The sequence below is a fragment of the Protopterus annectens genome, chromosome 11.part0, assembly GCF_019279795.1.
Source record: "Protopterus annectens isolate FY-2018-M chromosome 11.part0, PAN1.0, whole genome shotgun sequence".
NCBI lineage: Eukaryota > Metazoa > Chordata > Ceratodontiformes > Protopteridae > Protopterus > Protopterus annectens.
The window spans coordinates 816,030,423-816,044,506 of record NC_056745.1 but is presented as its reverse complement, the minus strand read 5'-3'; positions in this window follow the sequence as shown (position 1 = coordinate 816,044,506).

The following is a 14,084-nucleotide window of genomic DNA, read 5'->3' as shown; positions in this document are numbered from 1 at the left end:
CAGTCAAATAAAATTTGTTTTGAAACATCAGCCTCAACTTAATTGTGTACCTATTATAAATGTAAATCAATGTGTAACATATGAATGTGTCATCACTTTCTATCTCCGCCAACCCTATAATTCCATATAACAATACCCACTAAATAATGGTATGTGAACATTTCATTAATCATGGACATTTGTCCGTTTCAAAATATATGCATGTCTGTTCGTGCATGTGCCTGTTCATACCTGCAAATCTGATGACCTGTTGCCATTAATCAACCCTGCATGTTGTTTGACTGTGTATTTCTGTTCAAATAATGCATGTGATATTGATATGCCCCTTGTTCAATGGATTGTTAATATCTGGTGTTTTGTTTGATGGAATACCAATGCATGCTGTTACAACTAATCTGAATGGAATACAATGCCACTAACCCAAACTAACATAACTGCTCACAAACCTAGAGCGGCTTGGGAAGGCAGGTCCCAGCGGACCCACCTCTCCCACCTCAGCTGGTGACTGCACCTGGCACTAGTGCCCAGGCGGACCCCCTCCGGTGGCCCTGTGCCACCCGGGTGAAGCGCTGCAGGGGATGGGGCCCGTCCCCTCTGCAAGTGTGGCCGGAGGGTTCGTCCACTCACCCTCGCGGTGTCCGGTCTGTGGTGCGAAGGGAGATCCAAGACACTGTTCTTGGGCCCCTCGCCAGCTCGAGGCTCGTGTGGCACAGCTAGCGGCCCGGCCGTTGCCCGCCTACACAGCCCCCAGCACAGCCCATCCTGGGCTGTGAAGGAACAGTGGCAACTGCCTATGGGTGGGGATATCAGTTCCACTGTTGCCATCTGTGGGCTCATGCATCTTGGAAATCCCAACCTCCGTCCCGTCAGTGTAACCCCCCGTGTGTCATACACCGCCCCTGTATCGTCTTGTCTGTCTTGTCTGTTAACCTACCAACCTACCTCCCAGCTATACCAACTTCCTTCACCTGACATACCACTCTCACCTGAAAAAAAAAAAAAAGGGCACTCTGTACCCACAAAAATTCGCCCCATACATAGCTGTCCATGTCACACATGTCTGCTTGACATTGAAACAGTTAATTACAATTGGCTCTACAACAACTATTAATGTTGTCCTGACACCTCTCTCAGGGTGAAAGGTTTCTAATGTCTCACCAAAATACATGGAAATGCACAGCTGTTGCTGCCAAAGACATGGGCATCTATGGGCCTTACCTACATCCCTCCTGCAAATCCCGGCTTGTTTCCCTACTGTCTTACCCTCTTTGTGACCCCTTTTCACCACTTTCCTGTCACCCCTTTTTCTTTTCTTTCAAAGAAATTAAGCGGTGTGCGCTTGTGTGCAGACTCACCGCCAATCTTGTCGTGAGCTCGCATAAGCGAGCAGACCTGGTTTAAGTGCTTAAAAGTGCCTTTATGGCACTTTGATTGACAGGTGCTGTACTCAGTTTGAAAGTTTGCTAAGAAAAATAAATTCCCACTGTCAGTCTCGAACCCAGGATCTTGGTAACATTAGTCTGTATGACCTACCACTAAGCCATGCCTGCTTTACAAGAACACACTGCTAAAATAAATATAACATGTAATAGTAGGAATCAGTATAAAGGCAATATAGGAGATGTACTATTCAAAGCATGTCAGGTAGAGTTTTAATGGCCAAATTACTGGATTCCCATACTAGTTCAGTGTGAACAGAAACAGCCCTGCTACCTGTTAGCTTGTACATAATAATGTAAGGTAATGTACATATGTGAAGGTATGTATATCTACACATACATATATATAAATATATATTAATACATATGAAATATAGTTGTAGGTCTCAGTAGCCATACACACTCACTACAGGAAACAGTGAAGATATATGCAGCAACCAGAATCTGCAACACAGCCTGGCTCCTGTGACCTACTAAGCCCTTTAACTGCTTAAAGGTGCCTCCAGCACTTTGATTGATAGGCCCTATACTCAACTCAAAAGCAGAATATGAGCATACTAGTAGGCCCTACCACAAGACCATTGTAACACTAGTCTGTATGACCTACCACTAAGCCATGACTCTCATACAGGAATATAGTGCTAAATAAGTGGAACACGTAATAGTAGGAATGAAGATAAAGGCAGTATAGTATGTCTACTACCCAAAGCATGTCATGCAGACTTTTATAGTCCCAATTACTGGGTTCCCATACTAGTGTAGTGTTAACAGAAACAGCCCTGCTAATTGTTAGCTTGTACCCAATAATGTCAACTAATGTACATATATGAAAGTATGTATATGTACACAGATATATATATATATATATATAGCAATACATATGACATATAGTTGTAGGTGTCAGTATGCATACACACTCACTACAGGCAAGATAAATGCAGCAACCTGAATCTACAACACAGCATGAAGCATGGTAGATGTACTAACCTTCACACTCACAAAACACTGTCAACAGCATACCAGCATGGTCCACGCCCTACAATCTGAAAGGGCAACGCCTATCTCACATACCCTTTTATAGCAGTGTCCTGAAATCACAGTGAGACATGCAATCAGTACACACCCAGCTGCATGCAATTAGCAAATGCTGCCTTACAATTGGTGCAGAGGCCATCACATGGACCTATGCAGATACCTACAAAAGCAATGAGTACCCACACTACACTCATGCAATACATTCATTGCACAAAACCGACAGAGAGAGAGAGAGAGACAGAGAGAGAACAAAACAGAAATAAAGACAGCCAGCAGCAAAACCAGCAGCAGCAGCAGCAGCAGCAGCAGCAAACTTCAAGCAGCACCAGTGACACCAACAGCTGCCACAAACACAGGTAATGCAAAGTAGCAGGTTAATCCTGTGTATACTGTGACACCTCAAATGTATCATAGTTCACTATCTATAGGTATGTCCATGAGATAGGTTGTGTGTACATAGTCATGAAATATAAACATATGTAATATTGTTGTACATGTGGGCCATAACTAACACTTCCATAGCTTAGAACACAAGGCCAGTTGTGCATATGATGCAGTAGTTCCCAGGGTCAGTAGAGGTTCCTCCTCATTGGTGTGGGACCACTGTGTATGTATAGCACTGTTCAGGTACATATCCTGTAGTATGGCCAGGGATTAATATCAGTCTGTCATGTGGTGCTATGTCCTCCAGGGGTGAATGTAGCACACATCCAGGGATACCATTTCGTAACAGTGATGATATGTGTTCTGCAATGATGAGGGTGGCTCTCACCTGGACATGTGAGAGGATAGGGAGGTTACAGTCATCTGGGATAACTAATAACACGGGGGTACCTGCACCTAAACTGTCTGCAACAATGTTGGCAATATCTGTGCATTTGGTGAATGTGAAGCATCTTAACACTGCAGACAACAGATGCCTTCCATCATGTGAATCTGCCCTGTGCTGCAGTAGCCTCCTACTATTGTTATACAATATGCCTGTATCTGTAGTCCACTGGACAGGATTAATAAGTGGTGTGCAGTTGTTCTGGGTTAGATAACTGTGTGCACAGTACATGCAGTATGTGGGATGTCTGTGGTAAGCATATGCAAAGGTGCTGGCGGTGTGTGTTGTGGCTTCCACTGGCCCAGTGGGCTGCATGGATAGCATCACTGTCATAACTACTGAATAACTGTGTAATAACATGCATACATAGCAAGGTAGTGTACTGTGCTTGTGGTGTTGTTCAGATATGTATATCCAGGCTGAGTAATGTGTGTCCACATCACAGGGTTGGATGGCAGCACACATCCAGTATGTATGGATGAACACCCAGAATGTGTCAGGCGTGTCACCTGTGCAGAAGTATCTGGCCATTACCTGTGCATCCCCCACAACACACACACATGCAACATATGGCAGATGTACTATAGCAGTACACACATGTTCATAGGTTCATACTAGGCTATCTGCCTGAGGGCATTAGCAAGCCTACCCCATCGTTTTGTGGCTTAGCCACCCCTTTAGTATGGGGAACCATACCCATTATTTTGCTGTGCCTCTGTCGAGCAGTGACACGGAGGTAATCCCTGGGGTATATCTGCGATCTCCCATCCATTGGTCAAGATTTCTCTTGAACAAGGCCAGCGAGGTGCTCTGCCTCACATATACTGTGATTTTGTTCCACAGCATAGGGAGTCTTTGGGTGATGAATCTATCCCTCCAGCATGTCCTATTAATAGCCGTGTCGAGGTTTAAGTCTCCGCCCTTGTGGCTCTGATGGATCTAGGTTTTTAGGTGAAGCATATTCATCAAATCTGGGTTTGACATGGCCTTGTATGTTGGGCAAAGGTCACCTCTGAGCAAGCGGTAAGCAACTGAATAGAACATACATGGACATGCTGGAGGGGCAAATTCTAACTGAGAGGCTCCTTCACTCTGTAATGAGCTCGAACAGTTGAGAATGAACAGTTCATAGGTTCATACTAGGCTATTGCCCTAGGGCATTGGTAAGCCTAGTAGAATGTGTTTGTCTTTGCCACCCAATCACAAGTTATGCTGCTATGCCCTTGTCCGACTTTAGTATACTTTGCCTCTGTCTAACAGCGACATAGAAGTGATACCTGGGGTACAACTATGATCTCCATCCACTCATCCAGATTCCTATGAAAGAGAGTCAATGAGGGACTCTGCCTAACCAGTAGTGTGAGCTCATTACAGAGTGAAGGGAGCCTCTCGGTTAGGAATATGCCCCTCCAGCATGTCCATGTATGTCAGTGCTGAGGTCCAGCTCTCCTGAGCATGTGGCTGTATGGGACTCTGATTGCCTGAGGTGCATCATGTTCATTACTGCTAGGTAGGACATGGCTGTATATGGCATGCACAGATTGCCTCTGAACAGGCAGTATGCCACTGAGTCCAGCTGGATTCACTTTACCTGGGCAGCATATGACATCTGTGTGAGCCATTGCATCCCCTTGATGATGTACTGTTGTCCTGTACCAGTTGCTGTAGGTGTCTGGTTAGGTACATCCCAAAAGGTGCATTATGCGCAATTATAGGCCTGATGATGGATGAGTACAGAGGCACAATGACCTCCCCTGCCATACATGTGAATCAGTCATGATTAGCTGGGTTATATAACATGTCTGTCAATCCACATTGGCCATGTGGTAGACAAATGACAGACCGCTACCATGTTTCTTCCCAGGTCCCCAACTCGTCTTCTGTACTCAATGGCCTAACACCTAAGTTGTACTGTTCTACCAATGTGGAGGTGTGGGAATCTGCATTGAATACTGATACTCCCCCCCCTTGTTCAAGTGTTGTGGCCGACAAGAATGGTAACAGCTATAACGTGGTAGTACTGGTGTGCTCCTGTGAAACCTGAAACAGGTTCATGTTACTGCACAGATATCGATGTCCAGAATGCTAGGTAGGGTTTTGGGTGCGTGCATCCTTGGGTCTAGACGTCCAGTGTTGAGTAGCATCACTCTTACTTCCTCATCCTTTGTGATACAAATGGATGTGGGTTTGCCTTATGAGCCTTGCCTAATACAGGCACTATGGGTGTAGCAGGAAGCTCCGCCAAATGTCAATAGGACTGTGGTGACAGGTGCAAGCTGTCCCTAGCAAAAGCATACCACCCCAAGATGGCAGGCATTGGCACACCTGTGAATGACACCAGTATGTCAGTCAATTGTTGGAAGGGATCATCGTGCCTTGATATTGTGGCATTGTTCTAGGTGAGGGTAGGATGCTACTCAAGGTCAGGGTCAAACTGTCTCGGGCTACGTGCTCAGAGAGCTCTGTAATGTCTCATGTCATGTAGTCCAGGGAGGAATGTGTCAGGCCATTCACAGCAGCATGGACATTGACTGAGTCATACCTGTACCTGCCTTGGGGTTACCTGACTGTTTGTGTTATGTGGCAGTTCATAGTGCCTGACAGGCTGCACACCGTGACCCTCACCTCGTTAAGCCTGGTGAGCGTGATGTGAGTGTGCCTGATGATAGAGGCACCTAGTACAGGTGTATGAGGTGTGTTGTTAACTGTTAATGGCTGTGAGTGTTCAGCACATTGGCTTTGTGTGATATGTGTTGCACATGTTCATTTATGTGGTAGTGGTTGCCTGGATGTCTGCTTAGGACGTCTCTGCTGCATAGGCAGAGCTGTGGTCTGAGCCTACAAGTATGATCATGTGTGATCATGTGTTAGGTCCGCTGTTGTGGTAGGTCTACGTGAGACTGGAAGTGTAGTGAGTGATCCCCTTAGCCACGTGACTGGTTATGGCGGTATTGAGTAGACAGAGCCTAGCCTCCAGTCTGGTATATGGTTGCATCACTCACATGAGTTTGAATTTGTTGTTAGGAGGAGGGTTGTCTGTGTACATGCATCTGTTCTAACATTGTGTCTGGAGTACCACACTCACCAGCTGGACTGAGGAGGCGACTGACAACTGACCTCTGGACATGCTAGAATACTATTGTGAACTCTGTAATCACTAATGATTGAAAACAAGGTCCAGTGGGGAGTGAGGGTGTACTGACATTACCTACAACTGCTGACTGATATAAAAGCGTCAGTGAGCAAATGCCAGGTAACCTAAGTGCAATGTGTCACAATGAAGTAAATGCAACAATGACAAGCAGTCACTTGCTGTCATGTGTAACATGGAAGTACGTACAGTAAGCAATGCAGATAACAGTAGTGAGTCACAGATGTGTTGCAAAGATGTGTACTATGTGGAAGTAGCATACCAGTGAAATAACAAGCTAACAGATAACAAGCATATAAACAAAGGTAGATGCAGGAGGCCTGGATGTAGTGTTTGCTACAACAAACAAGGTGTAGCAATGTCAGTAAGATACAGCTCAGATATGCAGGCACTATAAACCTGAAACCAGATGTCCCCAGCTATGAATGGCAGAGTACAGCCTATTGTCACACATGAGTGCAAACCACAAACCTCGTTAATGTTAAATAACTGGCCTGAAGGCCAACTGCCCATACCAGAAGTAATACACTTGTACACTGGGCCCACAATCAGCAGTTCCCAACTTCAATGGATGAAAGATATTTGTCCTGCCACCACAGTGCTTGCCACCAACCTCCCTAATGTAAAACAACTGGTCTGAAGGCCAAGTACTTAGTACAAATGACATAGAATGATAGCTACACTGTAATCAGGTTTTAACCAATCAGTAATAAGTAGAAGTTAACACTACCTGTATAGAATGTGTACCATGTATTGTTGAGATACTATGCTGATAACCTGTTTGTGTACCTTTCCAGATAGACATGGCACCTAAACGGAATCCTGCCTACTCTGCTGCAGAGGATGGCGTGATCCACCAGAGCCTGGTGCGTGACTATGCCATCCTGTTCTCACGCACCACCCAGAATCAGCAGGAGAGGTCTGCACTGTGGCAAAACCTTGTTAGCAGGATAAATGATGTTGGCATGCATGATAGGACATATGAGCAGGTGAGACATCACTGCAGTGATTTGATAAGAAATGTCCACCAGCGTGCTGCAGATATCCACAGGCAACAGGCTGCCACAGGTGGGGGGGTGGCCACACATCCCCCCCTCACCAGACAGGAGGGGCTACTGCTAAGTGTTGTGGATCCAGCCCCAGAACAACAGCAACCATCATGCATCCTGATGGAGGTTGGATCCACACAGCAGCAAGACAGCGAGCGTGCAGGTAAGATGCCATATTCATTTATTGTTATTACTTTTACATTTGTTGACCCAGATAGTCTAGCTGGATATAAGTTCATTTTCAGTAGAGGCCTGTGGAGAAAAGCTCCACACATAACGTAATAAAGGCAGACAGACAAGTTGTCATTACAGACAGCCAACATAATAGAATTGTACACCAGCCTGTTAATTAAATCAACATACATGTAAGGAAGTCAAACAGTTTAGAGTCATACACAATGTACCGTTGGTTTCAAAGCAATCCTACCTAAAGCATAATGGTTATGCAATAAGGCAAAAGCCATATACATAATAGTTAGGGCTCAGAAGGGTAGAGAAGTAGAAGGAGTATGACAGATACAATGATATGGAAGAGGCAGGAGTCAAGAAGGAAGTGAGGAAAAGAAGGAAGACAGTCAAGAGGAGGTGGGAGGGATGGGAGAAGTAGGTCAGAGCATAGAAGGACATCAAGGTGAAAGAAACAGGGTAGAAGCTAGTTTCTATGCACAATGAGGGGTTAAGGGTGAAGAGAGGGTAGGGAGTGGGACGTTAGCCTGGACTCCAAGAAGAACAAAGCCAGTGGTTTTGGAAGTACAGTTTGAGTTGGCGTTTGAAGAGAGGTAAGGGTGAGATTAGAGTTAACTCCTGGTATGTACATATGACTGTTCTGTGCGCTGTTACTTCATGCACGCATAAGGTGTGCATGTGGTATGTATCTGTCATCATGATATATATACAGACATGATGTGCAGCTGATGTGTATAAGGGAACTAGTGTACTACTGTACTGTATCATGTGCAAAATGAATGGCACACATGTGCCCACTGACATTACTCTCTTCACACTTCCAGGTCCCTCCCATGTAGCAATGAGGCAGGCCATACATGCTGGTGAGTCTTTTAAAATTATCTGTAAAACAATTTATAAAACTAGGAAGAGTAGTGTAACTCTGTAGTAGACATGCTGGTGACTGTGTTCACAATAACTGTAATTGACAGGTAGTAAATTGAGTAGTGTAACACGGTACTGATGTGTGTGTTTACTGTGGGGTGTGCATGTGTGCAAGTGTGCCTGTGCCCAAGTGTGCATGTGTGTTAGTGTCCATGAGTGCATGTGTCCATTTCTGAATGTGTGCATTAGTATTGAAGTGCATCTCTTTCAAATATGTATTGAGACTGTAATCTGTGTTCCATGTTTTCCTCCCGTAGGTTCTGGTGCTGCTCTGGTGACCTGCAGCAGGGAACCTGAATCTTGTGCCCCAAGTACTGATGATGATGAAATGTCTGTAATGGTGCAGGAAGGTGTGTCTGGGTCCGCCATTGGTCAGCCAATTGACAGTACACAGCTTTCAACCCCGTCAATGCGCACAGTCATCCTGCCGTTACATCCTTTGTCATCATTGTCCCTAGGTGATGGACAGTCAGCAGTGGGCATAGATCAGGGTAATGTGGTACCTGTGGTACATGCATCCTCACAAGGCAACCATGTGCAGAGGCCTCCAATGGTACCACGCAGACAGTCGCCCATGGGTTCTCGTGGGGGCATCCGTGGCCGTACTGCCTCTGGCCGACGTGCCCAAGGAGGTATGTCAACCTCCACTATGTTTAGAACTGTCATGCAGGCACAGGCACGTATGGAAAGATACACCCGACAGGGTCTGAGGGGCTGAGAGCATGTCGCATAGCCATGACAGGCGGCATGCATGATGTTGCGAATGCTATCCGTAACTTCACAGATGTCGTTGACAGGCGTTGTGGGGGCATAGAACAGCTGCTCCACAACCAGATGTCCATGGGCCAGGGCGATGGTGTGCGTTTGCGGCGTCGACGTGGCTGTATGCCAGCAAGAGCACCAGCTGGCAGTGGCCGCGGATGACAATGGGCCCACTCGCGCGCCTCAAGTGCCAGCACCAGCCCCAGCAATGCTGGGTCTGTGCTGTCATCCAGACGCCCCAGGAGACCACGTGCACGTGGCTCTGGACAGTCCCAACAGGGAACTGTGTCCAGTCAACACACCCCTGCTTCGATGACAGTACCCAGTCTGGGTTAGTACGGATCTGACCCGTAGCACCCCTGCCAGTCACAGGTACCGTGTCCGTGCCCACAGACACTGATCTGGATGACCTGACAGGTGCAGTCTGTGGCTGTCCACAAAACCCTGTACATGGCAGCCATTATGTGGGACTGTGTGCGTGCTTACACACATGCAGAAACCTGGAAACCTAACACCTAGGGCAAACACATACACACACACACTGCACCAACAACGGTCCACCCTGTACTGCTGCCCTCACAAACACACATACACACACATGTCAATTGGTGTTACCAGTGGCGGCTTGGGCATACCTAACCCACACCCTGTGCATATGATGACACTGTGCCACCTCCTGCATACTACAACATCGGTGCAGGTAAAGGTAAACACGTTGCTGATGCACAGGGTGACTATAGATGTGTATAAGTAGTAACATGTTGGTAACTGTTGACTGTTGCAGTATAAATGTGTGTATATCCCAGCAGTCCTGCTGCAGTAACTGTATGAATGTCCTCAATTGTTATCTGCACCCATACTACTTAACAAAGTGTACCAGCTGCACACCATCACATGCTAACATTGACTATGGCAATGCGCATCTTGTGCTGTTATGTAGATTCAGCTACATGTATCTGTTCTGTCACACATGCATTTATACACACCCTGCTACCCACACACATGCACACACTCACCTGCCATTCCCATTATTTATCACCCTACATGAGTAGCTGTTGATACATGACAGATACACATTTCAGAAGTGCACTATGTTGTTTACTACTGGCATCCCTTCTCTACCTGTACTCACAGGGTTCAGGCAACCTCATCAGTTGGAAGATGTAATGTGCATCAGGTACTGTAGTACCCTGATTGCCACAGCAAACATGTTTCCCATACGGAAATGCACACACAGACACATCCCACATCCACACACTTGCCACATTCAGGCTTCAGAACACTATCTAGGTATATTCGGTACATGTGCGTGTTACAGTAGCATGTAACACTATACTGAGTACTGGCAGTTAGTTGTCTGTTGTCATGTTGTCTGTATAGAATAAAAGAATTGTTTGATTATCCTACTCCGTTTTGTGGACATTACTTGAAGAAGTGTTACCTTACATGTGTTATCAGTACCACCACCTTCTGTTTTGTAGTTTGTTTGTATAGGGTGCTATCAACATCACTGCTTGTTAAGGGTAATGACCACCCTGCAGTGCATAGCCCCATGTGGCAAAAGCCACATCCCACCCCATCATTGTGCACACACACTAACCCCACCAACAGTAAAACACATACTTTCCATTTGCAAGATTCAAACCCATACCTAACTGTGCAATGACAGTAGAAACAGACACATTAGCAGAGTGTGCTATTTGCAGTAGTTGGAGAAATCCTTACTAATGCTGTACTTAGAGGGTGCTGACATCATCTGTGTGTAGGAGGAGGGATGTGCACCCTGTAGTGTGTTCTCCCAGTTGGCAAAAGGCAGTTAACCCTCCCAGCATAGTGCACACACATAAACCACACTCATACATTCCCTTTGCAGGATTCAAACTCCTACCTAACTACGTTATGACACTGAAGAAAGACGCATTAGCAGAGCTATGCAAATTATTTGAGGACTTTACTACAGGTGATATAGTTATACAGTCCTGACATCATCACTGTTTCAAAAGGGGGATCTGCATCCTGTACCATACTGTCACGGTTGCTAATAGGGACATTTCCTACACACACACATCGATGTGTTGGTGATTTGCATATGTGGGGGATCCAGAACTCCAGTGTGATTAATATATGGTTTGATTGCAACAATGAGGGATATACTCCCAGTGGTGAGCAATTTGTACTCATGTTTGTAAAGATCAGCTCTACTATATCTGCCCCTCTTGTGGGAAGGTTGGTTACCTGTTCCATAGCCAAAGAATGTCCGATCAATGGGAACCTTAGAGCTTGGGTATTGTGGCTTGTGTAATGTTCACAGTCTATGTTTGGGTAGCTGGCATCACCCAGTATGATGGTGTTTGCAGAGTAATCTAAACTCTCCTGTGTCAGCATGAAGGCTGTGTGGGAGACCTGAGTTTGAGAGGGTGCTGTAAGAGCTCCTCTGTGTCTCTTTCCATGTGGTCCGGGGAGGTACGTCCCAACAGGTAGCTGACTGTGACCCTCCCCTTGCTCTGTCTGGAGGGCGGCACGTCTGTCAACAGCTCATGTCAAGCAAGTGCACACCCCTCATAAATGATGTGGAAACCTTCAAAGGCCCAAGGCCTGTTGAAAATATGGACCAGACTGCGGATACCTGTATAGAGTCATTCTGTGGACACATTCAGGAATGCATAGATCATGAAGCCACATATGAAAGCATGACCCAATTCTCCAAAGGCAGATGTCCTGGGCGGACACCAGCCATAAACACACTATACAATAGAAGGATGGCGCCACTACATGATACAACAACCTCCCAAAATGTGAAGGCACCACTGATGAGTATTGGATGACAACTACAGGCACCCATATGATTGTCTAAGGCCATCTTTGAGAGAGGATTCCACAAGCCACTGAGGATAATCACAAGGCTGCCTGTAGTTATGTTAGTAACCTGAGTGGTACTACCCATATATGCTCAGAGGTAATACAATATGTCACACAAAATATAAAACACACAGACATTGCCATCATCCTAGTGGACAGGTTCAATGCTGCCTTCTCTCCCCACCACACCAAAGGGAACATATGTCTGCAGCACAGTGCTTCCCCTGACATCACAGATGCTCAGGTAAGAGATGCCCTTCCCAAAGCAATAAACACTGCATCAATGGGACCAGACAGTGTCCCAGGCTGTGTCCTACATGAACCACAAGAATAGCTACACCCAGACATAACACCACTGTTCAATCCCAGCCTTAATACACGATATGTGGCCAGAGAGTGGCATACAGCAACAGTGGTCCCTCAACATGCAGGTGGTGCTGTCACGGATGCTGGTCACTACTGCCCCATATGTCTGACTAGCTTTGTCTGCAAAGCTATGGCAAGGATCATCATGAACCTCACATATCTAGATATTGTGGACCTACAGACATGTCACCATACATAGTTTGGCTTTGTCAATGGCAAATCCTGCCTATCAAACCTGTTTGCTTTGTTTGAAACAGTCACCAAGGCCACTGTCAAGGGGTAGGAGGTCCACACAGCCTACCTGGACCTTGCATAAGCCTTGGATACAATACCCCACTTGTGCATTCTAGGGAAGCTCACCAGTGTACATAATAACCCCTATGTCACTATGGGTATTGCACAGTGGCTCAAGGGCAGAACACACATGGTAGAATTGCTGGAGCCATGTCAGCCTCCAACCTGGTACAAGTGGTGTCCCACAAGGCACAGCCCTAGGAGCTGTCATGTTCATTATATATTTGTCATAGGTACAGGCCATCATGGAAGTACTGTGGCTCAGCAAGTCGCAGGTGACTGCAGACCGAACACCATAATCAACTCAACAGCTAACACACGCATCCTCCAAATGGGACTCTTGCAAACACACGACTTGTGCCACAGCCATGGCCTCAACGTGAATGACAGAAAGAGTATAGTCATCCCCTTTCTCAAACACTAAGTGACCACAATGTACCACATATGTGTTAATCCAGTAAGTGCAGACCAAGGAATTATGGACCTTGGGGTGCAGGTTGATAGCATTCTACCATTTGACAACAACATGGACAAAGTGGTTAGGTAAGCATGTTATATGGGCCACATCATCATGGGATCCACATGTAGGCCAGGGGAGGACATTGTGCCCCTTTACTCATCCCTCATCATGCCCATAATTGACTATGATGAACCTGTCGGCATGCACCTTACCAGACACCTGCAGCAACTGGGGCTACCACATATGTACCTCAACAAGGGGATCAAAGTGCTCAAACAGATGCCACATACTGACTGGTTAAAGTAGCAGCAGCTCTACTCAGTGACATACTGCCTCTTCATAGGCAATCTGTGCCTGACATAGAAGGCCAGGTCATACCCTCACGTAATGGCCATGCTGCATCTCAGAATATCCAGATCCCACCAGGATACATGCTGGAAATACTTGAACCTCAGGAGTGATATACATAGGACATGGTGGAGGGCACATTCACAACTCAGAGGCTCCTTCATTCCTGATTATTATCCCAATAGAGGTTAGGCAGACTGACTCAGTGACTATCTTCAAGAGTGATATTAATGACTGGATGTGACATTGTAGGGTTACCCTGGGTATCACTTATGTGTCACTGTGAGAAAGAGGCACAGTATACTAACCTTGGAAAAGGGCATAGCAAGACAGATTCACAATGCATGTTGAAAGGCACGCACATTCTGGCTAGGTGGATACA